At 40.8% G+C, this 27,866-nt stretch overlaps 1 pseudogene; it reads right to left on the bottom strand.

Moving 5' to 3' along the window:
* Positions 1-23,485: 23,485 nt before the first annotated feature.
* LOC126070912 (olfactory receptor 7C1-like) lies at positions 23,486-24,424 on the bottom strand (annotated as a pseudogene).
* Positions 24,425-27,866: the final 3,442 nt, after the last annotated feature.

Genomic DNA, 27,866 nt, shown 5'->3' with positions numbered 1-27,866 from the left:
TTTGGAGTATCACAGTGTATTCTTGGATTTTTTTTTTCATTCACCACCATACAAAAAACTGATAGGTGGTGGAGCCGTGGTGGTGCAGTTGTTAAGAGCTCAGCTGCTAACCAAAAGGTCAGCAGTTTGAATCCACCAGCCGCTCCTTGGAAACCCTAAGGGACAGTTCTACTATGTACTGTAGGGTCACTGTGAGTTGGAATCAACTTGAAGGCAACAGATTTGGTTTTTGGTATAATTAATTGTTGTCATTTGTTTTGATGTTTAAATTCTCCCAAATTTGGCCATTTTAAGTTGCTTACTGGGTCTTCCCATATCACCTGGATCCAGACCTGAAAGTAACCATTTATCCAGAAATCCCTGGTTCTATCAATGAACATTGAGTAAGAGCACCCCAGATTAATTTAGGGCTCCCAACATGAGATGGTCGCCATACTAAAGTCTGAGTCTAAAATTCCATTTTGGATCAAAAGTAAATTCTGTTTTAAGAATGCAGCTTCTCATTTCTGCAACGCTTCACCGTACCCTAAGAAAATTACTTAGTAGACAGTTTTAAGAATGAGATTTTGTTTGCTTAAAGGCTTAGCTTGCTTAACAATACACCTTGTTCAGGACACTGGGACCAAAACAACGCTCAGAACAGATGCTTACTCAAGATGAACTTTAGAATTACAGGTGTCCTCCCTGTGGTCACGGAGGATCTGACAATTGCTTCAAGACCAGATGTACCCAATTTAATGATTATTTCATAACTTTAAAAAGCAATTTTAGAAACATATGTAATCTGCTGCCAGTCAGATGTACCCTAACCAATTTTGTAACTCTTACCTAAATGTCAACTAATCATTAAATTTTCATTGAAGTTACTCGTATTATAAAATCTCTCTGAACTGTCTCCTCCTTCGATCACTTCAGAATCCTCTGGACCTTGTGATTACCAATTTGCAAATTGCTTTGTCTTTCAATAAAAGCTCTTTACGTTTAATTTCAACTGGACTCTGCCATTTTTGTTGCATAACATTTCTTGGTGTCAGAAGCGAGATCTGAAGGAGAGCTGCTGAAGTGACCCTGGAAGGCTCAATAACTTGGGCGCCAGTAGCAGTAGGAGCCTCTTGGCTCTTCACCTCCCTGGATCTCCTTGGGAGCCTCCTCAGGTAAGCCCCCTCTTGGACCCAAACTCCACTCTCTGTGTATAGAGTTCTCCAAGCTTTGTTGAGGATTACTTTCTCTTTCATTTTGTCTGGATTTGTTTTATCTTTAATTTATCCTAGGATTGGTGCTCAATTTTGTCTAGACAGAGGTTAATTTACCCCTCAAAGCCTCAACAGCTACCAAGGTAATTCTGCTTTCAGAGAGCTCTGAGTCACTCTAAGCCACATCAGGGCACAGCTTCCTACAAGGAAGACCAGTTAATACAACAGTTATTCAAATTTATGCACAACCACTAATGCTAAAGGTGAAGAAATTGAAGATTTTTGCCAACTTCTGCAATCTGAAATTGATCATTCAGCCAGGATGTATCGATAATTACTGGTGATTGGAATGTGAAAGTTGGAAACAAAAAAGGATCGGTAGTTGGAAAATATGGCCTCGGTGACAGAAATGATGCTTGAGATCACATATTAGAATTTTGCAAGACCAGCTAATGAAGACTAGAGGAACCCCCAAATGTATTGCCTTGAGATAATCTTTAAACTTTGAACTGAAGCAATCTCCTGAGGTCATCTTTAAACCAAGTAACAGTTTTGCTCAATTTGTAAAGAATGTTTGACTTAAAAATTGCACTCTTTTATCTGGAAATGTCCTAATTTCACCATTATATTTGAGAGACAGTTTTGCTGGATATATAATTCTTGGCGGGCAGTTTTTTTCCTTCAAGCCTTTATATATGTCATCCCATCGTCTTCTTGCCTGCATGGTTTCTGCTGTGTAGTCAAAGCTTAGGCCTCTTGAATCTCCTTTGTATATGACTTTTAGTGTATTCCTAGCCACACTTAATATTGTTCTTTGTCTTTGGTTTTGGCAAGTTTGATTATGTCTTTGTGCCTTTCTTTTGGGATCTACCCTGTGTAGAGTTCGATGAGCTTCTTGGATAGATATCTTCTCATCTTCCATGGTATCAAAGAAGTTTTCTGCCAACAAATCCTCAACAATTCTATTTTCTGTTATCCACCCCCCGCCCCCCCCCCGCCCCGTTCCAGTACCCCAGGTCACTTGTAGGTTATTCCTCTTGATAAGAGTCCGACATAATTTTTAGGATTTTTTTTTTCCTTTTTTAAAATTCTTTTATCTGATTTTTTCTCAGTTAAGGCCATGTCAAGTGCCTCATCTTCAATCTCAGTAATGCTGACTTCCATTGCCTCAGTTCTGCTATGGTATTCTGTTGTCTAATTCTGAAATTTTATTGTTAATCTTTTGGATTTGTTTGCTGTCTGGGGATTCTTGCAGCCTGTTAAGTTTGTCATTATGCTCTTGTGTAGCCTTCTTAAGTTCCTCTGTTGCTTTGTGTGTCCCTTTGTATGGTCTGTGTTTTGCCTATCTCCTTCCCAATCTCTTGAAGAGCTCTGCATATTAATCTTGTTCAATTCCACTTCTGGTAATTCCAATCAGTTTTCTTCCTCTGAGAGGTTTCTTGGTTCTTTGTTTTGGTCGCTTGCTGAAGCCATCATGGTGTGCCTCCTTATGTGATTTGATATTGACTGTTGTTGCCGAGCCATCAGTAAGTTATTATATTTATTTATCTTATGTTTGCTTACTGTGTCCTAGTTTCTTGTTTTGATATGACCAAATAGTCTGGTCTTGTGAGCTACTTTGATTATTGGCATCTTTGAAGCTGTCACATCCTGTCACCAGGTGGTTTGAGCTGTTACTAGGTATGTGAGCCCAAGAGTCCATTAACTTTTCTTGTGTGGATTCAGCTGTGGTATCCAGGTAGTCAGTCACTGAGTGTGTGGTGCAGGCTGTCACTTACAGTCCTAGATGGGCAGGGGTGATTGGAGAAGGCAGGTTTCTGGCTGCAGTAGGGAGTTATGTGCTGAGCAAAGCAGGGGGCTGATGGCTGCCTGAGTACCTGAGTGGAAGGCATGTCCTTGTTCCCTAGAGCGTGTAGGTGGGTGGGTTTTGCAGCCACACTTTGGGCACTCAATGCTGTTGGCTGTAAGGACCGGGAGATAACCACTTATTCTTGGACCCCTGTCATGGGTGGTTAGGTGGAGTGAGTGGAGCCACCAGTCCTCAAGACCCTGATGTGGGTGAGGACCCTGCTTAATGGGCACAGCGGTATCAAATATCACGAATCTGCCACTTCCCCTTACAGCTGTTGCAGCTGAAAATAGGCTTCAGGTATATACCCTGTCGTACTGTGCTAATGAGGGCCTACCCTGTTGAAATGGGCCCACACAGGTATATGCAGGGGTGAAAGGCATTCAAAATCTGTGGATACCCTGTTCCTGTGCTTAGGCAAAGGGGCTGTGCCTGCATGTGTTCCCAGCTTAAGGGAGCTGGCACATTATTTTCTCCTGTTAATTTGTTCCCTTCTCCAAAGCCAGGAGAACGTCTCGGGGCATGTGATGGGTCCTACTTCTGGCCTAGGGGGTGCAGCAATCACTGAAGCCAGACCAGGACCTGGAGCAGAGTAGGGAGGGGGCAGGTAAATGAGAGAGAGGTACTTCCCGAAGGGCTGAAGGTTTTTTTGATCCGTATGGTAGGGTAGATGCCTGTACTTATATTTCGCCAATTCAGAGCTGCTTCTCCATGGTTCCAGAGGCTTGAGGAGACTCTCCACTGCTTGGTTTCTCCCAGTGGAAAACACATCCTGAGTGCTGCTGCTTGCCTCAGCCCACGCATGCTGGCTGATCCAGCTGGCAGGGTGCCAGCCAGGTCAGGTCCGGCAAATCCTTGTTGTCTCTGCCTCCCTCGATGCTCAGTCTGACTCCTCAACTTTGTCTTTGATGTTCAGGGCTCCTAGATTGTCAAATGTAATTGACTCACTTGTACTCGTTTTTTCGGGTCTTTGTTGTAAGAGGGACCACAGGAAGCGTCAGACTACTCCACCATCTTGGCCCTGCCTCCACACTGCACTCTTTTAAACAGTTATCTATATGAGATCAGATTGAAAACAGTAACTCGGAGCACAGATGAGCTGTTCAGAGGGCAATAACCCAATGTTACTGGTGGTGAAACAGTTTGGGTAGTGATAGAATGGTGATACAACATGCAGAAAGTAACTAATATCACTGAATTATACATGTAGAAAATGTTGAAACGGAGTGCTGTGCACATTTTCACCAAAAATAAAATATTCTAAAAAAAGAGGGAACGTGGGAAAGATAAGATTGGTAGTTTCTAATAAAGGTATACATAAACTTTCCGTATGGCACAGCAATCCCACTCATAAAAATATACGTGAGAAAACTGAAACATTATGTTCAGACACATACAAAAATCCATGCTTGAATGTTTTATAGCTGTTTTATTCATAAAACAGGAAAAAACTCAAATGTTCTTCCACTGTTGAATACACCAACAGGTATGTGTATACAATGGAGTACTACGAAGCAACAAAAGAAACAAACTTGATATACTTATCAATGTAGCTGAATCTCAAATTCATTACTAAATAACAGGAGCCAGAATTTAAAAGCAACATAGTGAATGACATGTATAGGGACAGTTGCCAGGAAGGTTTGATTAAAAAAGAATATTTTTAGAGGGAAGAGAACTCTTCTGTAGTCATCATGGTACTGGTTATATGACTTAATTTCTGAAACTCTTACTACTGTGCATTGCAAAAGTAATTTACTAAAAAAATTAAAGAATGAAAAATGAAGAAAACTGCAAATTAGAGCGATGCAAAGTGACTTCAGAAATCAGTCTTGCCTTTCCAAGAGAATCCCTATTAATGTTCTAGGCTCCTCTACAAGCTGGTTTGTCTGCATATATGTGTTTAATATAACTGTTACCCTTACTATTTCATACCCTGCCTTTCTTTCAAACAACAGTAAGCTATGGCTGCCTCTCCTACTGTGGGTAAACTTTTTCTCAAGAAATTTATTTCCTGACAGTAATATTTTGTGATGTGCAGCCAGGCATTTATTGAAAACTCCCTTCCTGTTATACACCGACACTGTTTCCAGACTTCAGTATTTCCACAATCACTAGGATCAGTGGAAGGGGCCCTGGTGGCGCAGTGGATAAGCACCTGTCTGCTAACCGAAAGGTCGGCAGTTCAAACCTACCAGCCGCTCTGTGGGAGAAAGCTGTGGCCGTCTGTCTCCCTGTGAGGCAGTTCTACTTTGTCCTGTAGTGTTGCTCTAAGTTGGAATCAACTCAGTGGCAATGGGCAGAATCAGCAGACATTATTGTGCCCAGGGATTTCCATGATTTTGAAAGAATTACTGGGCCAAAGGGAGGCCTAATATGAATTCTTTTTTACCTAGGACCACCATCTCACAGGCCCCTTACATAAGGTGTAATGGAGGAAGCTCCCAGTTCAGCATCGGGCAGTGGCTTTGAGTAAATGACCAGGCCCCACAGCAGGTATGCACCCCAGGTGGAGCAGTAGTTGTCAGTCCAGTCCAGCCCAGTAATTGCAGCCTCAGCTCCTGGACTGGTAGACACTCCAAGAACCACAGAATTACCAAAAGCAGGACTCTCTCAAAATACAGGTTCTGGGCCTGTGCTGGACAGAGAAGTTCCATTGCTGCTAGGTTATGCTGTGGGTTCATATGAACCCAGAAGAGGAATCCTCCTTCCAGGGAACCCCTGCTTCTCACAGTACTGCTTGCAAGGTGCATTTTTGTGAGAGGTTTGGCTTCCTCATCAGTAAACCAAGGATCGTTTAAAAGTCTTCACAATGGATTGAATTATGTCCCCCCAAAAATGTGTGTATCAGTTTGGCTGGGCCATGATTCCCAGTATTGTGTGATTTTCCTATATGCTGTAAATCCTGCCTCTGTGATGTTAATGAGGGAGGATGGGCAGCAGTTGTGTTAGTGAGGGAGGACTCAATCTACAAGATTGGATTGTGTCTTGAGGCAATCTCTTGAAATATAAGAAAGCAGAGAAATGGGGGACCTCATACCACCAAGAAAGCAGTGCTGGGAGCAGAGCGCATCCTTTGGACCTGGGGTACCTGTGCAGAGAAGCTCCTAGTCTGGCAGAAGATTGATGAGAAGGCCAACAAAGAGAGAAAGGCTTCCTCTGGAGATGACACCCTGAATTTGGACTTTTAGCCTACTTTACTGTGAGAAAATAAACTTCTCTTTGTTAAAGCCATCCACTTGTGGTATTTATTATAGCAGCACTAGATGACTAAACCAGTCATGGAGGATAAATGAGAGAAGTAATGGAAAAATGTTCAGTACAGCACTACACATACAATATGGGATTTGATCAACACAGAACAAAAGACATTGCTTTCCATTACAAAGGCGGCTAAAAGGAAATACCCAAAACGAGACTGGTGGGATACTGAGTGATTTTTTTGCTTTTCCATATAATTTCCCGTTAAAATCAGATTTTCTACAATAAGAACGATTATGTGAAAAAGTATACAAACTTTCAAAATATAGTTGATTAAAAAAACACTTCAGGATACAAATGTGTAATAAGGACAATATGTATATAAAAGAACCAAAATAATATGCTTATCTAAAGTTGGAAACCCTGGTGACGTAGTGGTTAAATGCTACAGCTGCTAACCAAAGGGTCAGCAGTTCAAATCCACCAGGCGCTCCTTGGAAACTATGGGGCAGTTCTCCTCTGTCCTGTAGGGTCAGTATGAGTTGGAATCGACTCGACGGCACTGGGTTTGGTTGTTTTTGGTATCTAAAGTCGTGCTACAACTGAAAAGTAAGTTGGCTTACAGTCACAGAGTCTCTACATATGCAGTCTCACTGAATGAGGTCTCACTTTAGGGGTCCTAAGTGAGAAGGGACACTGAAGGAGTCCCTCACATCTTATATTTATAGGATCAATCCACAGTGTGATATTTCACATATTTTCTAAGAATTCCAAGATGTTTCTATGTTCCTTACATGCACGTGATTTTTCAGAAATAGGAATTCTTACATATTTAATATAAGTAATTAGTGGAGCCCTGGTGGCACAGTGGTTGAGCTACGGCTGCTAAACAAAAGGTCAGATCCACCAGGTGCTCCTTGGAAACCCTATGGGCAGTCCTCTCTGTCCCATAGCATTGCCTGAGTTGGAACTGACTTGATGGCAAGGTTTTTCCTATATGCATGAAACTTCACATCTTAGAAAGTACGGCAGGAAAAGCAAAAACTTTCCCTATATCACATTCCTTACACTACTATGGTTTCTCTCCCAGGTGTTTTCTTTCAGATTTTTTTTTTTTTTTTTTGGTAAAGATGAGGGATTACCAAAAGCCTTCCAGCATTACTAACACATGTTTATTTCCAGTGTATCTTCTCACATGACTTCAAAAGGCTGAGAGAACTGAAGACTTTCCCTCATTCCTTACACACATCAGGCCTCTCTCCACTATGAGTTCTTAAATATTTACTGAGGAATGAGGAATAACTAAAGGCTTTCCCATATTCCTTACATTCCTAAGGTTTCTCTCCACTGTGAAGTCTTTTATGTTTAGTGAGGTATGAAGACTAAGGCTTTCCAACATCATAAGGCATCCCTGCACTATAAACTCTATTCTATGGTTAGTGAGGGATGAAAACCAACTAAAGGCTTTCCCACATTCCTTACTATTCATAAAGCTTCTGTAAAAATGGCACGGCATTAGAAGCCATCGTCTAGCTTCACGAGGAAGAGAAAGAATCACCATTATCATCAGCCCAAAGCCCAAAGCTGATTCCTATAAGGTGGAAATCAAACAAAACCTCCACTCTCCAAACTATCAATTCTGACACCAGCCATCCCATCCACAGCAGTCTGTACCTCTCTACTGGTTCGATAATTCATTGCAATGGCCACAATGAACTGAAAGACAATACCTACAATTAATGGAGTTTATTAGGGAAATAACAGGTTACAATTCAGGATCAGGATAAACACAGAAGTAACACCTCAGGACACAGTTCTTCGATAAGGACTGCATCTTGGCCTCTGTCACTGGACCCTGGTCAGGGCCTTGCTGCTGCTGCTACCTGCTTGGGTCTGCGACCTGCTGACAGCCTCTGCCCTGCTCAGTCAAGTGTTAGACCTCTTTAGTCAGGCTGAAAAGTACCCAGCAGCACCCTGCTCCACCAGCAAGCCTCCTGACCACAGGTGCTCAGTTCTTGTTCCTTGGAACAGTAAGCCTAGCTCCACCAACTAGTGCCGGGAGGCACCCCTCTCTACCACAAAGCTTCCTGCCCGAAAGCACTCAGCTCTTTCACTCCGTGGGCTGGTGAGCCCACTGTGGCTGCCTCACTCGGAGGGCCAGAAAGCCAATCATGCAATCCTGGGCCGGTCATGTGGTTCTGGTGCTGTATGTTCCCCTGTTGTGCTTGCCACTGCTCCTCACTGCCTCGTGCCGCTCCTCCTACAATTTTAAACTCCTCTGTCTCCTGAGTCTAGAAGGTTCCCAGTGCAAGGACCACAGGTTCACAAGATGCACTCCGTTCCTGGCCTTTCTTCTTGATGGTAGTGAGGTTCCTCTACCCTTCTATAGGATCAGCTCCTTTTTAAACCTACTGATATGGCAAAACTGACCAATCCGCTACAAGGGCTCCATTCACCTTATTTGCATAGTCCCACCCAATCATTTTGTGCGAGTTACAAAACCATGGCTAGAAGGGCCATATGACAGCAATTTAGTGTGCCACAGGTTCTGTCCACTGAGATCTTATATGACCAGTGAAGTGTGAGAACTAAGGGCTTTCCCACATTCCTTACCATCAGAAGGCCTACCTTCATGGTAAGTTCTAACATGTTTACGGAAGGATGAGAAACAACTAAAGGCTTTCTCACATTCCTTACATTCGTAAGGCTTCTCACCACTGTGAGTTCTAACATGGTCATTGAGGTGTGAGGACTGAAAAAAGGCTTTCCCACATTCCTTAAATTCATAAGGCCTCTCTTTACTGTGAGTTCTTGTATGTCTAGTGAGACTTGAGAGATAACTAAAGGCCTTCCCACACTCCTTACACTCATAAGGCCTCTCTCCACTGTGAGTTCTCATATGTTTAGTGAGGGGTAAGGAACAACTACAAGGTTTCCCATAATCCTTACATTTACAAAGTTTCACATGAAGTTTTAGGTAAGGACAAGTGCAGCCTTCTCCACATTCCTTACACTGATAAGGTGTGTATCCAGTGTGAGATCTGATATGATTTTTAAATGACAAATGATCCATAAAGGCTTTTCCACACTCAAGGGATCCAATCGATTTACTCCAGCAATTCTTCTGAGGCTAGTAAAATTCCCAATCCAGCTGAAAGTTTTTCCACACTGATTATCTGCTTCAACTTTATTTACTTTACCATCATTACTTTCACAGAGGCTCTCTACTGAATATATTCTGTTAAAAATAGGAAGCATGTTGTTAGAATTAAAGTTTTACCATTTCACAATTACTATACACAATGTGTTTTTTGCCCTGAGTTGTCTCGTGTTGCATAGGTTGAATCATCTCACAGAAGGTACTACCATTATACTCACAGTGTTTCTAAATAATGGAGCTTTCTAGTAATTAGGTACAAGTGAAATATGTTTCAAATACTCAATAACTGATTCACATTTATGGAAATACTGTGTTGTGAAAATTATGTGAACACACCACTTTAGAGCTACTCTTACACACACACACACACAAATATCACAACAGCCTAAGACTCTCCTGAGGCACTGTTCACTGTCATGTGAATAATAACTCACCTCATGTACCTTCCCTGGTTGTTGTGTTGAAGTTCAATGGCATGGAATTCACAGATTTCTCCTAACATGGAGGACCAGGAATCTTTCTTCATGGACATTTGTCCACTGTTATCCTGTTTCAAAACAAACAATTTTAAGTGGAGTTTCACAGATGAAAACAAACAAAAAAAAAAAACAGTAAGCAAATTTTATGAGGAACAGACACATGAGAAAAAAGTGAGGCGTCCGACTGTTACAGGACTTTGGCAATGGTCAAGACAGTTAAGAAATTTACTAAGAAATAATTCCATGACAATTCACAGTGATCATGACATACCAAAAAACTGAACCAAACCATTGCCGTTGAGTTGATTCCAACTCATAGTGACCCTAGAGGAGAGAGTAGAAGTGCCCCATAGAGTTTCCAAGGTGCGCCTGGTGGATTCAAACTGCCAACCTTTTGGTTGGCAGCTGTAGCTCTTAACTACTACACCACCAGGGTTCCCAGTGGTGAGATAAGTAGAGTGTAATTAGGAATGCAAAATTAAAAAGTATCACAAACAATGCAAGTGCATAAAGATAGTATTAAAACAGGAAATGGAGGAGGTCTGCTCCCACAAACAAACAAGGCATGAGATGGTTGATGAAAACTCAAAAAAGTCAGCTCAGGTTCATGTGTAAGTCCACTTCCTCAAAGCAAAAGAGATTTTTTCAAATTGATTTCTTTTAATGTAATTTCATCCCAGCAGGACTGGTCCTTCAAAGGATTCTTGCCTTCCTGGTGCTCCCTGATAGTACAGTTCTGGATAAGTCCTATCTCCATTCTTCTAAGATCTTCCCTTTGCTTCTCAGGGAGGAAAATTAGTGTGGTTGACATGGTTCTCACAGGGAAAGACAGATCATGAGGGAAGACAGACAAGTACACTTCTCTGATGTTGAACCAACACTCTGGTCTCCACTGTCTCTATAGACACACAGGTGTGAATGTATTTTTTCACAAAATAATCACATTAAATTTGTAATAAACATGGTAAAACACTAAGAAGGTCCCAAACCACAAATTTCTCTTTGGCACAAAGTAAACCCTGAAGCCAATGCTCACACTTAAAACACTTAAAGAGGCCTCAAGGCTTTTAACAACAACAGTCAGTTTAATACACAGATTTTTACTATCATAAGGAAGCTACTAAGTCCCATACTCATTAAAAACCAAGCCCATTGCCGTCAAGTCAATTTTGACGCATAACAACTGTACAGGACAGAGTAGAACTGCCCCATAGAGTTTCCAAGGAGCGCCTGGTGGATCTGAACTGCCAGCCTTTTGATTAGCAGCCATAGCACTTAACCACTATGCCAACAGGGGTTCCCTAAGCCCCATGAGGGCAGTGAAAATGCCTGTCATGCTTACCAATGTATTCCAGTTCCTCAATCCAAATCCTAGAAGGTCGATGAGTACAATATATTTATTCACGAAATAAATAAACAAGAAAAATGAAGCCATCCTTACCTAAGTCCAGGTTCCTAAAGGTTTCCATCATCACATCTGTGTAGAGTTTCCTCTGAGAAAAATCCAGCAAAGCCCACTCTTTCTGGGTAAATTCCACAGCTACATCCTCAAAGACCACTGAGTCCTAAAACATCACACACATTCAGGATCAGCAAGGTACCGTTTTTCCCAATGTGTGCAAAAGTATGAATGAGGCTGAAAGTCTTGGGGAACTGAAAATTCATAGGGAGGTCACACAAGGTTCTATGTTCTACTTAGACTTTGGCCATCGGCACTGTCCCTTCACAAATTAAGTTATGACATAGGGCTGGACAGTTGATTTAGCCCTGAGGTAGGACACTGAAGGTGTACTTTTGGCCTTGCCAGCTGAAGGCAAACTGCTTTTGGTGGTCCTTTGAAAGAGGTATGGAAAAAAAGACATTGGCCAAATCAGTGGGTGCATACTAGGTACCAAAGATGTATTAACTTGCTCAAGCAATGAAACCACATCTGGAACAGCAGCTGCAATTGCACTCACCATCTGGTTAAGTTTTTGACAAGCCACTATCATTCTCCAAGATCCATCTGTATTTTGCACAGGCCAAATAGGCAAATTGAATGCGGATGTGGTTAGAATCACCACCCCTGCATCCTTTAAGTCTGTGATGGTGGCATAATCTCTGCAATCCTTCCAGGAATACAGTACTGCTTTTGGTTTGCTAATTTCCTAGGTAGGGGCAGTTCTAATGGCTTCCACTTGGCGTTTCCTACCATAATAGCCTTAATTACATTTGTCAGGGATCCAATGTGGGGGTTCTCCCAGTTGCTGAGTATATCTATTCCAATTATGCATTCTGGAACTAGGGAATTCACAACAGGATGGGTTTCGGGGGCCCACTGGACCTACTGTGAGACGTACATGAGCTAAGACTCCGTTAACAACCTGACCTCCATATGCTGCCACTCTGACTTGTGGGCTACAGTGACATTTTGGGTCTCCTGGAATTAGTGTCAGTTCAGAGCCAGTATCTAGTAATCCCCAAAAAGTCTGATGAACAGTCACTCTAGTAAAACACTGTGGATCCTTTTGGGAAAGGCTGGAAGAAAGATTAACAGTACAAATTTTTGGCAGTGTGATGGGGTCCTTTCTCAAGGCGACCTGGCCTTCCCTTAATTCAAGGGATTTTGAGTCTGAAAACTCACTAAAGTCTGGGAACTGACTGAGGAGCCATGACACTATTCTGGTGATTCAAGTTAGAATGCTGTTCACCTGCTCTAGAATTCATCCACTTGTACAAATCAAGTAAATATTTAGTAGGTAACCTATTTCAATCCTACGCACACCATGACTAAGTAGCCAATACCATAAGTCCATACAAGTCAGACGACTCTGATTACTGCTTTCACTCTGTTGTCCATTACAGTAACCACACACACCTTGTCTTTGTCATTTGAGTGCTGCCACTTGGCCTCTACCACCATGGGATCCAATCAGCCCCATTGTAGTTAGGCGTCTTAATCCAGATAAGGCAGTTCCCACTGTCAAATCTGAGTTACACAGAATAGCAATCACAGCAGTCTTCAAGGATGCTGGGGGCTCCCTTCACAAATTTATTCCTCATTGTTGTGGTAAAAGAATGTGAGAGAATAAATTTATCTTATAGCAGCACTAGAAAACAATTTGGTACTGAGAGTGGGGTGCTGCCCTAACAAATATCTAAAATGTGGAAGCAGTTTTGAAACTGAATGGGTAGAGGCTGGAAAAGTTTTCAGGTGTCTAATAGCAAAATCCAAAATCCAAGATTGCCTTGAAGAGACTGTTCATGGAATTATGGACATCAAAGACAATGCTGGCAAAGGATTACAAAGAGCTGAGGAGAGCTATAACAACGGAGATAGTGCATAGGGCGAGAAGCAGGGGCAGGGAAATGGCAGCAGCAGAACCAGGAGACTGGCGCAAGATTGTGGGGGAGCCAACCCAGGAAGCGAGAGAGCTGAGGGCCTTTGGACAGGAGGCTTCCTTGCAGATTAGGGTGCCTTGGAACACTTATCAGTGGAGGAAGGCTTGCTGACTCTGGGAGCAAGAGAGCTGAGTGCCTTCAGACCGATGTTTACTGGTGGAGTGGCTGCCTTCAGGCATTATCAGTAGAGCTAAAGAGCTTTGGAACACTTGCCTGAACAGGGTAGACACCGGGCCAAGCCAAAAAGGCTCAAGAGGCCAAGGAGTCAGGCAGCAGAAGCTGAAAAGACAAGGAACACAAGGGTCTCATCTCTAAAATCTACAAAATACTTCAACATCTCAATAACAAAAAGACAATCCAATTAAAAAAATGGACAAAGGATATGAGCAGACACTTCAAAGAAGGCATTCAGGTGGCCAATAAACACATGAGGAAATGCTCAAGGTCATTAGCCGTTAGAGAAATGCAAATCAAAACTACAATGAGATACCATCTCACCCTGACAATACTGGCACTAATCCAAAAAACACAAAATAACAAATGTTGGGGAGGTGGCAAAGAGGCTGGAACTCTTACGCATTGCTGGCGGGAATGTAAAACGGTTAATACCACTTTGGAAAATGATATGATGCTTCCTTAAAAAGCTAGAAATGGAAATACCATATGACCCAGCAATCCCACTCCTAGGAATATACCTGAGAGAAATGAATGTCATCACACCAATAGACATATGCCTTCCCATGTTCACTGCAGCACTATTCACAATAGCAAAAAGATGGAAACAACCTAAATGCCCATCAAGACATGAATGGATAAATAAATTATGGTACATATACACAAGGGAATACTATGCAACAATAAAGAACCATGATGAATCCAGGAAATGTTTCACAACATGGATGAATTTGGAGGGCACTATGTTGAGTGAAATAAGTCAGTCACAAAAGGACAAATATTGTATGAGACCACGATTATAAGAACTCAAGGTTTACACAGAAAAAAAAAAATTCTGATGGTTACAAAGGTGGGGAGGGACGGGAAGGGAAGATCACAAACTAGACAGTAGAGAAGTGTCAACTTTGGCGAAGGGAAAGACAACACACAATACAGGGGAAGTAAGCACAAGTGGACAAAGGCAAAAGCATAGAAGTTTCCTAGACACATCCAAACACTCTGAGGGACTGAGCAGCTGAGGCTGGGGACCACACATCCCACTTTGGTGTGTAGTGTCCAAGGTCTTAAAAGCTTGCAAGCAGCCATCTAAGATACATCTATTGGTCCCACACCATCTAGAGAAAAGGAGAATGAAGAAAACCAAAGACACAAGGAAAATAGTTGGCCCAAGAGACTAAAGGACCACATGAACGAGAGACTCCACCAACCTGAACCCAGAAGAAATAAATTGTGCCTGGCTACTGCCACCGAATGCTATGACAGGGATCATGACAGAGAGCTCCAGGTAGAATAAGAGCAAAATGTAGAACAGAATTCAAATTCACAAAAAAAAAAAAGACCAGACTTGCTGGTCTTACAAAGACTGGAGGAATCCCTAAGACTATGGCCTCCAGACACCGCTAACTCAGAACTGAAACCACTCCTGAAGCCCCTTTTCAAACAAAGATTAGACAGTTTTTATAAAACAAAAAGTAACACAAGTGAGGCAAGACAAGGCAGAAAGGGACAGGAACTGGATGAACGGGCCCAGCAAACCTGGGGTGGAAAGGGGAAGTGTGCTGTCACATTGTGGGGATTGGAACCAATGTCATAGGACACTATGCGTATAAATTTTGAATGAGAAATTAACTTGAGCTGTAAACTTTCACCTAAAGCATAATAAATTGTTTTAAAAAAGTAAAAAAAACAAGCCAATAATGTTCAACTCTGTAAGAACTTCAGAACCATTCAAAGGTTTACAGCAATGATACAAACACAAAGTCAGGGAAAAGGTAGCTTTAAAATGATAGGAAAGCTTTGTCAGATTTTCTACTTGCCCATGCCTCAACTGCTCCCTGGTTAGGGGGCAGTCTTTTAGGGGTGGCAGCCCATAGTCTCACAGTGGGCTAGAGAAAAAGAGCTAAAGGAAAACATAGTCAATGAACTAAGGAAAACAATGTTTTAATAAAATGAGTGGAGTCCTTAAGTGGCACAAAAGGTTAAGCACTCAATTAGTAGGTGAAAAGTTGGCTGTTTGAGCCCACCCAGAGGCACCTCAGAGAGAATCCTGGCAATCTGCTTTCAAAAGGTCACTACCTCGAAATCCCTATGGAGTAGTTCCACCGCATACATGGAGTCAGCGACTAACAATAACAAGAAAGTGAGAACATCAATAAAGAGGTATGAATTATAAAAAGGAAGCAAACAAATTTTGGAAGTAGAAAGTACAATAACCAAAATGAAAAATTCACTAGAGGATTTGCTGACCTTCAAAGCTTTCAGTTTATTCAGGAAACTTCTTTGCTTTTGGTTTAGTCCAGTTGTGCTGACCTCCCCTGTATTGAGTTGTCCTTCCCTTCACCTAGTTAAAAAAAAAACACCTAGTTATTATCTACTAATTAGTAAGTGCCCCTCTCCCATCCTCTCTCCCTCCTCCTCTCGTAACCACAAAGGAATATGTTCTTCTCAGTTTAAACTATTTCTCAAGGTCTTATACTAGTGGTCTTATACAATATTTGCCCTTTTGCAACTGACGAATTTCACTCAGCATAATGCCTTCCAGATTCCTCCATGTTATAAAATGTTTCACAGATTCAACACTGTTCTTTATCGATGAGTAGTATTCCATTGCGTGAATATACCATGATTTATTTATCCAGTCATCCATTGATGGGCACCTTGGTTGATTCCATCTTTTTGCTATTGTAACAGTGCTGCAATAAACATGGGTGTGCATATATCTGTTCATGTAAGGGCTTTTATTTCTCTAAGATATATTCCAAGTAGTGGTATGGCAGGGTTGTATGGTAGTTCTATTTCTAGCTTTTTAAGGAAACACCAATTCGATTTCCAAAGTGGTTGTGCCATTTTACATTCCCACCAGCAGTGTATAATCTCTCCACGGTCTCTCTAACATTTATTACTTTGTGTTTTTTGGATTAATGCCAGCCTTGTTGGAGTGAGATGGAATCTCATTGTAGTTTTAATTTGCATCTCTCTAATGGCTAATGGTCGAGAGCATTTCCTCAAGTATCTGTTAGCCGCCTGAATGTCTTCTTTAGTGAAAAAAAAGAAGTGCCTGTTAATATCCTTTCCCCAATTTTTAATTGGGTTGTTTGTCTTTTTGTAGTTGAATTTTAGCAGAATCTTGTAGATTTTTAGAGATCAGGCGCTGGTCGGAGATGTCGTAGCTGAATTTTTTTTCCCAGTCAGTAGGTGGTCTTTTTACTCTTTCGGTGAAGTCTTTAGATGAGCATAGGTGTTTGATTTTTAGGAGCTCCCAGTTACCTGGTTTCTCTTTGGCATTTTTAGTAATGTTTTGTATTCTGTTTATGCTTTGTATTAGGGCTCCTAACGTTGTCCCTATTTTTTCTTCCATGATCTTTATTGTTTTAGACTTTATGTTTAGGTCTTTGATCCACTTGGAGTTAGTTTTTGTGCATGGTGTGAGGTATGGGTCCTGTTTCATTTTTTTGCAGATGGCTATCCAGTTATGCCAGCACCGTTTGTTAAAAAGACTATATTTTCCCCAATTAACTGACACTGGGTCTTTGTCAAATATCAGCTGCTCATATGTGGATGGATTTTTATGTTTTCTTTTTTTTTTTTTTATCTTAACCATCCTTGTGAGAGTGAAGAGATATCTCTTTGTGATTTTGATTTGCACTTCTTTAATGACTAATGATGTTGAGCAACTTTTCACGTGCTTGGTGATCATCTGAGTATCCTCACTGGTGAAATGTCTGTTCCAATCCTTTGCCTATTTTTTTATTAGATTATCTTTTTTTTGTTAACTTGTAGAAGCTTTATATATATTTTGGATATTAGGCCCATATCAAGTATATGGTTCATGAAAAGTGGACATTTGTTCTAGACCAGTCCTGTCTAATACAAATGTAATGTAAGCCACAGATGTAATTTTAAAAAATTTAGTAGCCAGATTACAAATTCAAAATGTAAGTGTGGAATTATTTTTAATATCTTATTAAACAGAATATATCCAATTATTATCAATTGTTGTTAGGTGCCGTCAACTTGATTCCGACTCATAGCAACCCTATGTACGACAGAACAAAACACTGTCAGTTCCTGCATCATCCTCACAATCCTTGTTATGCTTGAGCCCATTTTTGTAGCCACTGCGTCAATCCATCTTCTTGAGGGTCTTCTTCTTTTTCATTGACTATCTACTAGACCAAGCATGATGTCCTCCAGAGACTGGCCCCTGCTGATAACATGTCCAAAGTATATGAGCCAGTCTTGCCACCCATGCTTCTATCCTGTGCTTTTTAAGCCTTTAAAGAGATATTTTGCAGCACATTCACCCAGTGCAATGCATCGTTTGATTTCTTGACTGCTGCCTCCACGAACATTGCTTGTGGATGGTTGCAAGTAAAATGAAATCATTGACAAGTTCAATCTTTTCTCCATTTATTGGGATGTTGCTTAGTGGTTCAATTGTGAAGATTTTTGTTTTCTTTAATTTGAGGTGTGATTCAGACTGAAGGCTGTGATCTTTGATCTTCATAAATAAGAGTGTCAAGTCCTCTTGACTTTTAGCAAGCAAGGTTGTACCAACCACATATCGCAGGTTAATTAGTCTTCCTCCAATCCTGATGCCCCATTCTTCTTCATATAGTCCAGCTTCTTGGATTATTTGCTCAACATACAGATTGAGTAATTACAGTGAACAGGTAAAACCCTGATACACACCTTTCTTGACTTTAAATCACACAGTATCCCTTGTTCTGCTGGAACGACTGCCTGTTGGCTTAAGTACAGGTTCCTCATGAGCACAATTAAGTGTTCTGGAATTTCCATTCTTTGCCATATTATCTATAATTTGTAATGATCCACACAATCTAATGCCTTTTCATAGTCAGTAGAATACAGGGAAACCTCTTTCTGATATTCCCTGCTTTCAGCCAGGATCCATCTGACATCAGCAATTATATTCCTTGTTAAACATTCCTCTCTGAATCTGGTTTGAATTTCTGACAGTTCCCTGTGGACGTACTGTTGTAATCACTTTTGACTGATCTTCAGCGAAATTTTACTTGTGTGTGATATTAATGATATTGTTTGCTAATTTCTGCATTCTGTTGGGTCACCTTTCTTTGAAATGGGTACAAATGTGGATCTCTTCCAGTTAGATGGCCAGGTAGCTGTCTTCCAAATTTCTTGGCATGGGTGAGTGTGCACTTCAGAGCTGCATCTGTTTGTTGAAACATTTCAGTTAGTACTCTGTTAAATCCTGGAGCCTTGTTTTATGCGAAAGCCTTCGGTGCAGCTTGGACTTCTTCCTTCAGTACCATCAGTTCTTGATCATATGTTACCTCCTGAAATGGTTGAATGTCAACCAATTCTTTTTGGTACAGTAACCCTGTGTATTCTTTCCATCTTCTTTTGATGTTTCCTGTGTCATTCAGTATTTCGCTCTTAGTTAGAATCTTTCAATATTGTAACTCTAGGCTTGATTTTTTTTTTTTTTTCAGTTCTTCCAGCTTGAGAAATACTGAGCGTGTTCTTCCCTTTTGGTATTCTAGCTCCAGGTGTTTTCACATTTTATTATAATACTTTGTCCTCTCAAGGTGCCCTTTGAAATCTTCTGTTCAGCTCTTTTACTTCATCATTTCTTCCTTTCGCTTTAGCACTAGACATACAAGAACAATTTTCAGGGTCTCTTCTGACATCCATCTTGGTCTTTTCTTTCTTTCCTGTCTTTTTTAATGACCTCTTGCATCTTCACGTATGATGTCCTTCCACAACTTGTCTGGTCTTTAGTCATTAGTGTTCAATACATAGAATCTATTTTTCAGATGGTCTCTAAATTCATGTAGGATATACTCAAGGTGGTACTTTGGCTCTCCTGGACTTGTTCTAATTTTCTTTGGTTTCACCTTGAACTTGCACATGAGTAATTGATGGTATGTTCTGCAGTCAGCCCCTGGCCTTGCTCTGACTGATGATATTGAGATTTTCCCTCTTCGATTTGATTCCTGTGTATTCCATCCGGCGAGGTCCAAGTGTATAGTCACTGTTTATGTTGTTGAAAAAACGTATTTGCAATGAAGAAGTCGTTGGTCTTGCAAAATTCTACCATGGGATCCCCAACATCATTTCTATCACCAAGGCCATGTTTTCCAACTACCAATCCTTCTACTTTGTTTCCAACTTTTGCATTCCAGTTGCCAGTAATTATCAATACACCTTGATTGCACGCTTGATCAATTTCAGACTTCAGAAGTTGGAAAAAAAACCTTCAGTTTCTTCATCTTTGACCTTAATAGTTGGTGCATAAATTTGAAAAAAAATAGTCGTATTAACTCATCTAACTTGTAGGTGCATGAATTTTATCCGATCACTGGCAGCATTGTATTTCAGGATAGATCTTGCATTTTTTTTTTTTTTTTTTTTTTTTGACGATGAAGGTTATGCCATTCCTCTTCAATCTGCCATTCCCAGAATAGTAGACCATATGATTGTCTGATTCAAAATGGCCAATACCAGGCCATTTCAGCTCTTTTTTTTAATGCTTGGGGTATTGATATTTATGTGTTCCATTTCATTTTTAACAACTTACATTTTCCTAGATTCATACTTTTTATATTCCATGTTCCAATTATTAATGGATATTTACAGCTGTTTCTTCTCATTTTGGGTTGTGCTACATCAGCAAATGGAAGTCCCAAAGCTTGATTCCATCCATGTCATTACAGTCGACTCTACTTTGAGGAAGCAGCTCTTCCCCAGTCATATTCTGAATGCCTTCCAACTTGAGGGACTCATCTTCAGGCACTATATCAATGTCCTCTTGCTATTCATAAGGTTCTCACTGGTCAGTTTTTTCAGAAGTAGACTGCCAGGCCCTTCTTCCTATTCTGTCTTAGTCTGGAGGCTCTGGGGAAACCTGTCCACCAAGGGTGTCCCTCTGGCATTTGAAATACTGATGCCAAAACTTCCAGTGTCACAGCAACACACAAGCCACCACACTGCAATAAACTGATAGTGTAGTGGAACTGACAGACAATATATGTGTTATTAATATATAAAATTTAATGAAATAGCTAAAGTCATGTACATAAAGTTATTTATGAGACATTTTACTTTTCTTTTTTCTTGTACTAAATCTTCCAGGTAATGGAAACAGCAGATCTCAATGTGGATACAAAATTTTTGATTGGTATTTTCTTATTATTAAATGCCATCGAGTCAGTTGTGACTCATAGTGACTCTATGTATAACAGAACAAAACACTTCCTGGTCCTGCACCATTCTCAGTATAACAGAACAAAACACTTCCTGGTCCTGCACCATTCTCACAATCATTGTTATATATGAGCACATTCTTGCAGCCAATGTGTCAATCCATCTCATTGAAGGTCTTCCTCTTTTTAGTTGACCATCTACTTTACCAACTATAATGTCCTTCTCCAGGGACTGGTCTGTCCTGTTAATGTGTCCAAAGTATGTGAGATGAATGAATAAGGAAGACAGAAGAAGGGTTGATGCCTTTGAATTATGGTATTGGTGAAGAACATTGAATATACCATAGACTGCCAGATAAATGAACAAATTTGTCTAGAAGAAATACAGTCAGAATTCTCCTTAGAAGGATAGCAAGACTTCGTCTCATGTACTTTGGATGTGTTAGGAGAGACCAGTCCCTGGAAGAGGACATCACGCTTGATAAAATATAGCGTCAGCAAAAAAGAGGAAGACACTCAATGATATGGCTTGACACAGTGGCTGCAACAACGGGCTCAAACATAGCAATGATTGTGAGGGTGGTACAGCAGCATGCAGTGTTTCATTTTGTTGTACATAGGGTCAATGTGAGTGAGTACTGACTCGACAGCACCTAACAACAGCAAAAGGCATTTGTCTGATATATGGATTCCAAATTTTTTCTTTCAGTCTTTAGGTTTTCTTTTCAGTTTTATATAGAATCTTTACTTGAACAGACACTCTATTGTCATATTATGCCCATTTGTACCACCAGAACTTGTCTGAGAGCTCTGCCTGCCTCCATACCTGTCTCCCATAGCTGACACTTAGGAGACCTTCCCTGAGGACATTTTCTTCCCTGTGTGATGGAGGTTCAACTCAGCTCCAAGGACTGGCAGGGTGGTGATCTCAACCATTCTTTCTCTGAAAGGGCACAGCTGAGCTCCCTCCTTTCTGGGACATTTAAACTGTAGGTTTGGGGGTAGATAGTATATTTCACATTTCTGAGGCCTCAGAAGTTGAATTCTCACAAAGCCTCTTTAAATTAATTGTTCTATTGCTGCTATATTCTCTGAACAATTTGGTTCCCATGAGAGAGAATTCATATAGAAAGGAACTCTAGACTGGTAGTAGTTTTACCCTTGGGAGCATCTTGGTTCTAGATATGTGTGTCCCCTCCCCTGGGCCCTTCCTCCTGGTGTTCTTTTCTCCCTGTTTCTGAGCTCCATTGATCAGTGTACTCTTCGCTGGGCATTTCGTAAACATTTGAGATGGAGTCTTTGTCTATCAAAAACATGCGTGAAGTATGGCCCCAAGACTCCCTCTTAGCTCAATACTAAAGTCACTCCTGAGGTTCTCCCTTCAGCCAAAGACTAGACCGGCAGATAAAACAAAATGAGACTAGATAGGCACATCAGACCAGGGGCAAGGAATAGAAGGCAGAAGGAGACAGGAAAGCTGATAATGGGAAACTCAAGGTTGAGAAGGGAAAAATGTTGACACATCATGGTGTTGGCAACCAAATGTTATAAATTCCTTAGGAGCTGAAATGTCAAGACTTTGTCTCATATTATTTTGGCCATGCTACAACGAGGGACCAGTCCCTGGAGAAGGACATCGTGCTCCATAAAATAAAGGGTCAGCGAAAGAGAGGAAGACCCAAAATGAGCTACATTGACAAAGTGGCTGCAACAATGAGCTCAAGCATAACAGCAATTGTGAAGATGTGCAGGACCGGGCAGTTTTTTGTTCTGTTGTACATAGGGTTGCTATGAGTCAGAATCGACTGGATGAGACCTAATAACAAAAACAAAGATTAGGATTTTGGACATATCGAACTTGATGTAGCTATTAAACATCCACGTGGAGGATCTATAAATCTGGAATGATCCTATCTGGAGATAGGCATTTTGGAGTCCTCAGTCTATAGATATGATTTTGAATCCATGACACAGCATAACGGAAGCTAGAATTTAAACTAATTTAGATTTATTCATTCAAAAAATTATTTCACTTTTTTTCTGTTTCAGAGATTTTGTTGGTAGAAGGAATATGAAGATATAAAAAAATACAAAGTTCCAGCCTCTACGCTAATTCCTATTTAGGTTATTAGGAAAAGTACCATTTATTGTTTGATTTACTGAAGCACATATACAGAAAAAAAAAATTCTAATCACATATATTAATTGCAAGAAAGGAGTTTTGTGTAGAATTTCATGTTACTACTATAGAATATTGGTGTTATCCTGAGATGCTTAAGGAAGAAAGTTCAGAATAGAAGAGATGGGAATACTTTAATTCAAAGTATTGGTAACCTTTTCAGTAAAGAGCCAGATGGTAAATATGTATGTCAGGCTTTGCAGGACAGGTACTTTCTGCGGCAATGACACAGCTTTGTTGTTGCAACAGGAAGGCAGCCATAGACAGCACATACACCGATATGCATGGATGTGTTCCAATAAAACTTCATTTACAAAAACAGGTAAAGGGCCAGGTTCAGTGCTTCAACCATAGTGTGCATTTGAAGGTGTTACTGATGAAAAAGTGTCTTAAAAAATGGTGAAAATCAAGACCTGGTAAATTATAGTGATAACAAAAATAAAAGAGGATAAACTGCTGCTTGGATACATCTAAAATCTATGAGAAAGTGAAAAGGGGCACCTAATATATAACTTTATGATCAGTAGAGAGCATAGGAAAGACACCAAAGGAAGACCCAAGGAAAGAGTTGCATAAAACATATAAAACTACACAGCGTCAAACTGTTGGGTGAAAGTGGCCAGGATTTCTGGCCATCAGTGGTGTTAGCCCTGCTACTCATGATGGTCCTCCAACAGATCCATCACTGAGAGGCAGCTGCCCTTCCAAGGAGCCTCCCCAGTACCCCTTTAATGTCCCTGTTCCTTAGACTGTAGATGAAGGGATTCAACATGGGTGTGATCATGGTATACATCACCGAAGCCATCAGACTTGTTCTAGAGGTCGGTGTGGCTGCAGAGCTGAGGTAGACCCCAAGGCCTGTGCCACAGAATAAGGAGACAACAGAGAGGTGAGACCCACAAGTGGAAAAAGCTTTATACTTCCCTCCGGCTGATGAAATTGTCAATATGGAGGAGGCAATCTGAGAATAAGAGAAAAGTATTCCAGTGAAAGGAATGAAGGCCAGGAAGCCAGTCACCAAGTACACCACAATGTTATTGATTAGGGTGTCAGAACAGGTGAGCTTCAGGACTTCAGGAAGATCACAAAAAAGTGGGGGATTTCTGTGTATGTGCAGAAGGACAGCTTCAAAACTGGCAAAATTTCTAGCATGGATCCCATGACACTGAGGCACCAGGACCCCAGAATCAGCTGTCCACAGAGCCGGGGGTTCATGATGACTGTGTAGTTCAGGGGGTGACAGATTGCCACGAAGCGGTCATAGGCCATCACGGTCAGGAGTAAATTGTCCAGGCATCCAAAAACAATGAAAAAAAAAAATCTGGGTGAGGCAGCCTTCATAGAGGATGGATTTGCTCTGCATCTTGATATTCACCAGCATCTTTGGTATAGTGGTAGAGGTGAAACAGATGTCAGCAAAGGACAAGTTGGAGAGGAAGAAGTACATAGGTGTGTGGAGTTGGGACTCAGCACTGATGGCCAGGATGATCAGTAAGTTCCCAGTGAAGGTGACCAGGTAAATGGATAGGAACAGCCCAAAGAGAATGAGCTGAATCTCTAACTTCACTGAAAATCCCAGAAGAAGAAATTCTGAAACATGTGTTTGATTTGCTGATTCCATGTGAATGAAATACCTACCGGGACAGAGGCAAAACCACCATTCAATTATCAGCAAACCTATAACACAGAAATGTTGCCTTTCATTGGAAGTAGAGGAATTAATAAAGTATTGCTTTAGTCTACTTTTCTTCAGTTGTGGAATTCTAAACACTTCCACTCTTTCCTTTGCTGCCACTTCTATCTGGAAAACTAAACACAGACCCAAAATTGTATGCTCTCTAGTCTGATTATTCAAAGTGTGATCTTTGGACCAGCAGGATCAGAATCACCTGGGAATTTCTTAAGAATGCAGTATCCTAGCGCACCCAGACTTGCCAAATCAGAATTTGCATTTTAACAAGTTTTGGGGACCTTCATTTGCTGGTGTGGCATGACTCAAAATGAGAAGAAATAGCTGCAGACATCCATTAGTAACCAGAAGGTGGAATGTACAAAGCATGAATCTAGGAAAATACTAAATCATCAAAAGTGAAATGAAACACATAAACATCGATATTTTCGGTATTAGTGAGCTGAAGTGGGAAACCCTGGTAGCATAGTGGTTAAGAGCTACGGCTGCTAACCAAAAGGTCGGCAGTTTGAATCCACCAGGCACTCCTGGGAAACCATACAGGGCAGTTCTACTTTGTCCTATAGGTTCGCCATGAGTCAGAATCAACTCGATGGCAACGGGTTTTGTTCTTTTTTTTTGGTTTTTGAGCTGAAGTGGAGTGATATTGGCCATTTTGAATTAGACAATCATATGGTCTACTATGCCAGGAATAACAAATTGAAGAGGAATGGGATCGTGTTCATTTTTAAAAACATTTCAAGATCTATCCTAAAGTACAATACTGTCAGTGATAGGATAATAACCGTAGGCTTACAAGGAAGACGAGTTAATATGAGTTAATAATAATATGACTATTATTCAAATTTACCTGCCAACCACTAAGATCAAAGAAAAAGGAATTGAAGGTTTTTACCAACTTCCACAGTTTGAAATTGATCAAACATGCAATGAAGTTGCATTGATAATTACTGGCTTCCAGCGTCATTTAATATTTTCCCAGTAGAATCCTTCAATATTCCAACTCGAAGCTTGAATCTTTTCTTCAGTTTTTCAGCTTGAGAAATGCCGATCAGGTTTCAGAGTCTCTTCTGATGTCCATTACGGTTTTTCTTTCCTATTTTTTTAGTGACTGCTTGTTTTCTTCATGTATGATGTCCTTGATGTCATTCCTTAATTCCTCTGGTCTTTAGTTATTAGTGTTCGACATCTCAAAACTACTCTTGGGACCGTCTCTAAATTCAGGTGGGATATATTCAAGTCATATTTTGACTCTCATGGACTTGCTCCAGTTTTCTTCAGTTTCAACTTGAACTTGAATATAAGCAATTGATGGTCTGATCCACAGTCGGTCCCTGGCCTTGTTCTGACTGATGATATTGAGATTTTCCATCATCTGTTTCCAGAGATGTAGTCGATTTAATTCCTGTGTATTCCATCTGGTGAGATTGACATGTGTAGTCGCCATTTATGCTGGTGAAAAAAGATATTTGCATGAGGAAGTCACTGGTCTTCCAAAATTCTATCATGTGATCTCCGCAGTTGTTTCTATCACCAAGGCCATATTTTCCAATTACCGATCCTTCTTTGTTTCCAACTTTTGCATTCCAATCACCAGTAATTACCAATGTATCCTGATTGCATGTTTGATGAATTTCAGACTGCAGAAGTTGGTAAAAATCTTCAATTTCTTCATCTTTGGCCTTTGTGGTTGGTGCATAAATTTGAATAATACTTGCATTCACCTGTGTTCCATGTAGGCATATGGATATTATCCTATCGCTGACAGCATTGTTCTTCAGGATAGATATTGAAATGTTCTTTTTGACAATGAATGCAAGGATTCCTCTCCAATTTGTCATTCCCGCCATAGCATACCATAAGATTATCCAATTCAAAGTGGCCAGTACCAGTCCATTTCAGCTCACTAATGCCTAAGATGTTGACATTTATGCTCTCCATTTCATTTTTGACCATTTCCAATTTTCCTAAATTCGTACTTCATACATTCCACGTTCTGGTTATTAATGGATGTTTGCAGCTCTTCCTTCTCCTTTTGAGTCCTCCCACATCAACAATAGAAGGTCCTGAAAGCTTGACTCCATCCACATCATTAAGATCAACTCTACTTTGAGGAGGCAGCTCTCCCCAGTCGTATTTTGAGTGAGTGCCTTCCAACATCAAGGGCTCATGTTTTGAACCTTTATCAATGTTGCACTGCTATTCATAAGATTTTCACTGGCTAATTCTTCCCAGAAGTGGACCTCCAGGTCCTTCTTCCTAGTCTGTCTTAATCTGGAAGCTCAGCTGAAACCTGTCATCCATAGGTGACTATGCTGGTTTATTTGAATACCAGTGGCATAACTTCTAGTATCACAGCAACAGGCAAGCCTCCACAGTATGATCAACTGATAGATGCATGGGGGTCTTCTGAGAGTTAAACCAAAACATTTGCCATGAGTAGATTTTGACTCATGGCGACCCCATGTGTTTGTTAGAGTAGAACTGCTCCATAGAGTTTTCTTGGCTGTCATCTTTTACAGAAGCAGATTGCTAGGCCTTTCTTCCATGGTATGCTGGGAGGGTTCTAACTACCAACCTTTAGGTTAGTAGTCCAGCCAAAACCTTTTGCACCACGCAGGGACCTATCTGGGAGTCACTTCTCACCAAATACTCCCCTCCGTCCAGACTTCTGGGCCAGCATTTCACAAGTCATTATTGCCCCTGAGGAGCCTTTAGAGATATTTTTCCCTTAATTGTTGTCATGTATTGAATTGTGTCCCACCAAAATGTCTGTCAAATTGTCCAGGTCATGATTCCCAGTATTGTATGATTGTCTATCATTTTGTCATCTGAAGTGATTTCCCTATGTGTTGTAAATCCTATCACTATGATGTAAGGCGATGCATTAGTGGCAGTTATATTGATGAGTTCTACAAGATTAGATAGTGTTTTAAGCCAATCTCTTTTGAGATATAAAAGAGAGAAATCAGCAGAGAGACATGGGGATTTCATACCACCAAGAAAGCAGCCTCAGGAGCAGAGGGCATCCTTTGGACCCAGGGTTACTGTGCCAATAAGCTCCTACTCCAAGAGAAGATTGATGAGAAGGACCTTCCTCCAGCCGACAGAGAGAGAAAGCCTTCCCCTGGAGTTGAGGCCCTGAATTTGGACTTCTAGCCTACTAGACTGTGAGAAAATAAATTTCTCTTTGTTAAAGACATTCACTTGTGGTATTTCTGTTATAGCAGTACTAGATTACTAAGACAACCACTAACCTACACACCCAAGCAATTTTAATACCACAAATACATTGTATGTCATTCTCCCAAGAATCTATTTCTATATCCTGGGGTGGGGGGGGGGCGATATTACCCCCATTGAGAGTACATGG

The sequence above is a fragment of the Elephas maximus genome, chromosome 3, assembly GCF_024166365.1.
Source record: "Elephas maximus indicus isolate mEleMax1 chromosome 3, mEleMax1 primary haplotype, whole genome shotgun sequence".
Taxonomy (NCBI): Eukaryota; Metazoa; Chordata; class Mammalia; order Proboscidea; family Elephantidae; genus Elephas; species Elephas maximus.
The sequence above is the reverse complement of the archived record's forward strand: the minus strand, read 5'-3'. Positions and strand labels throughout refer to the sequence as shown.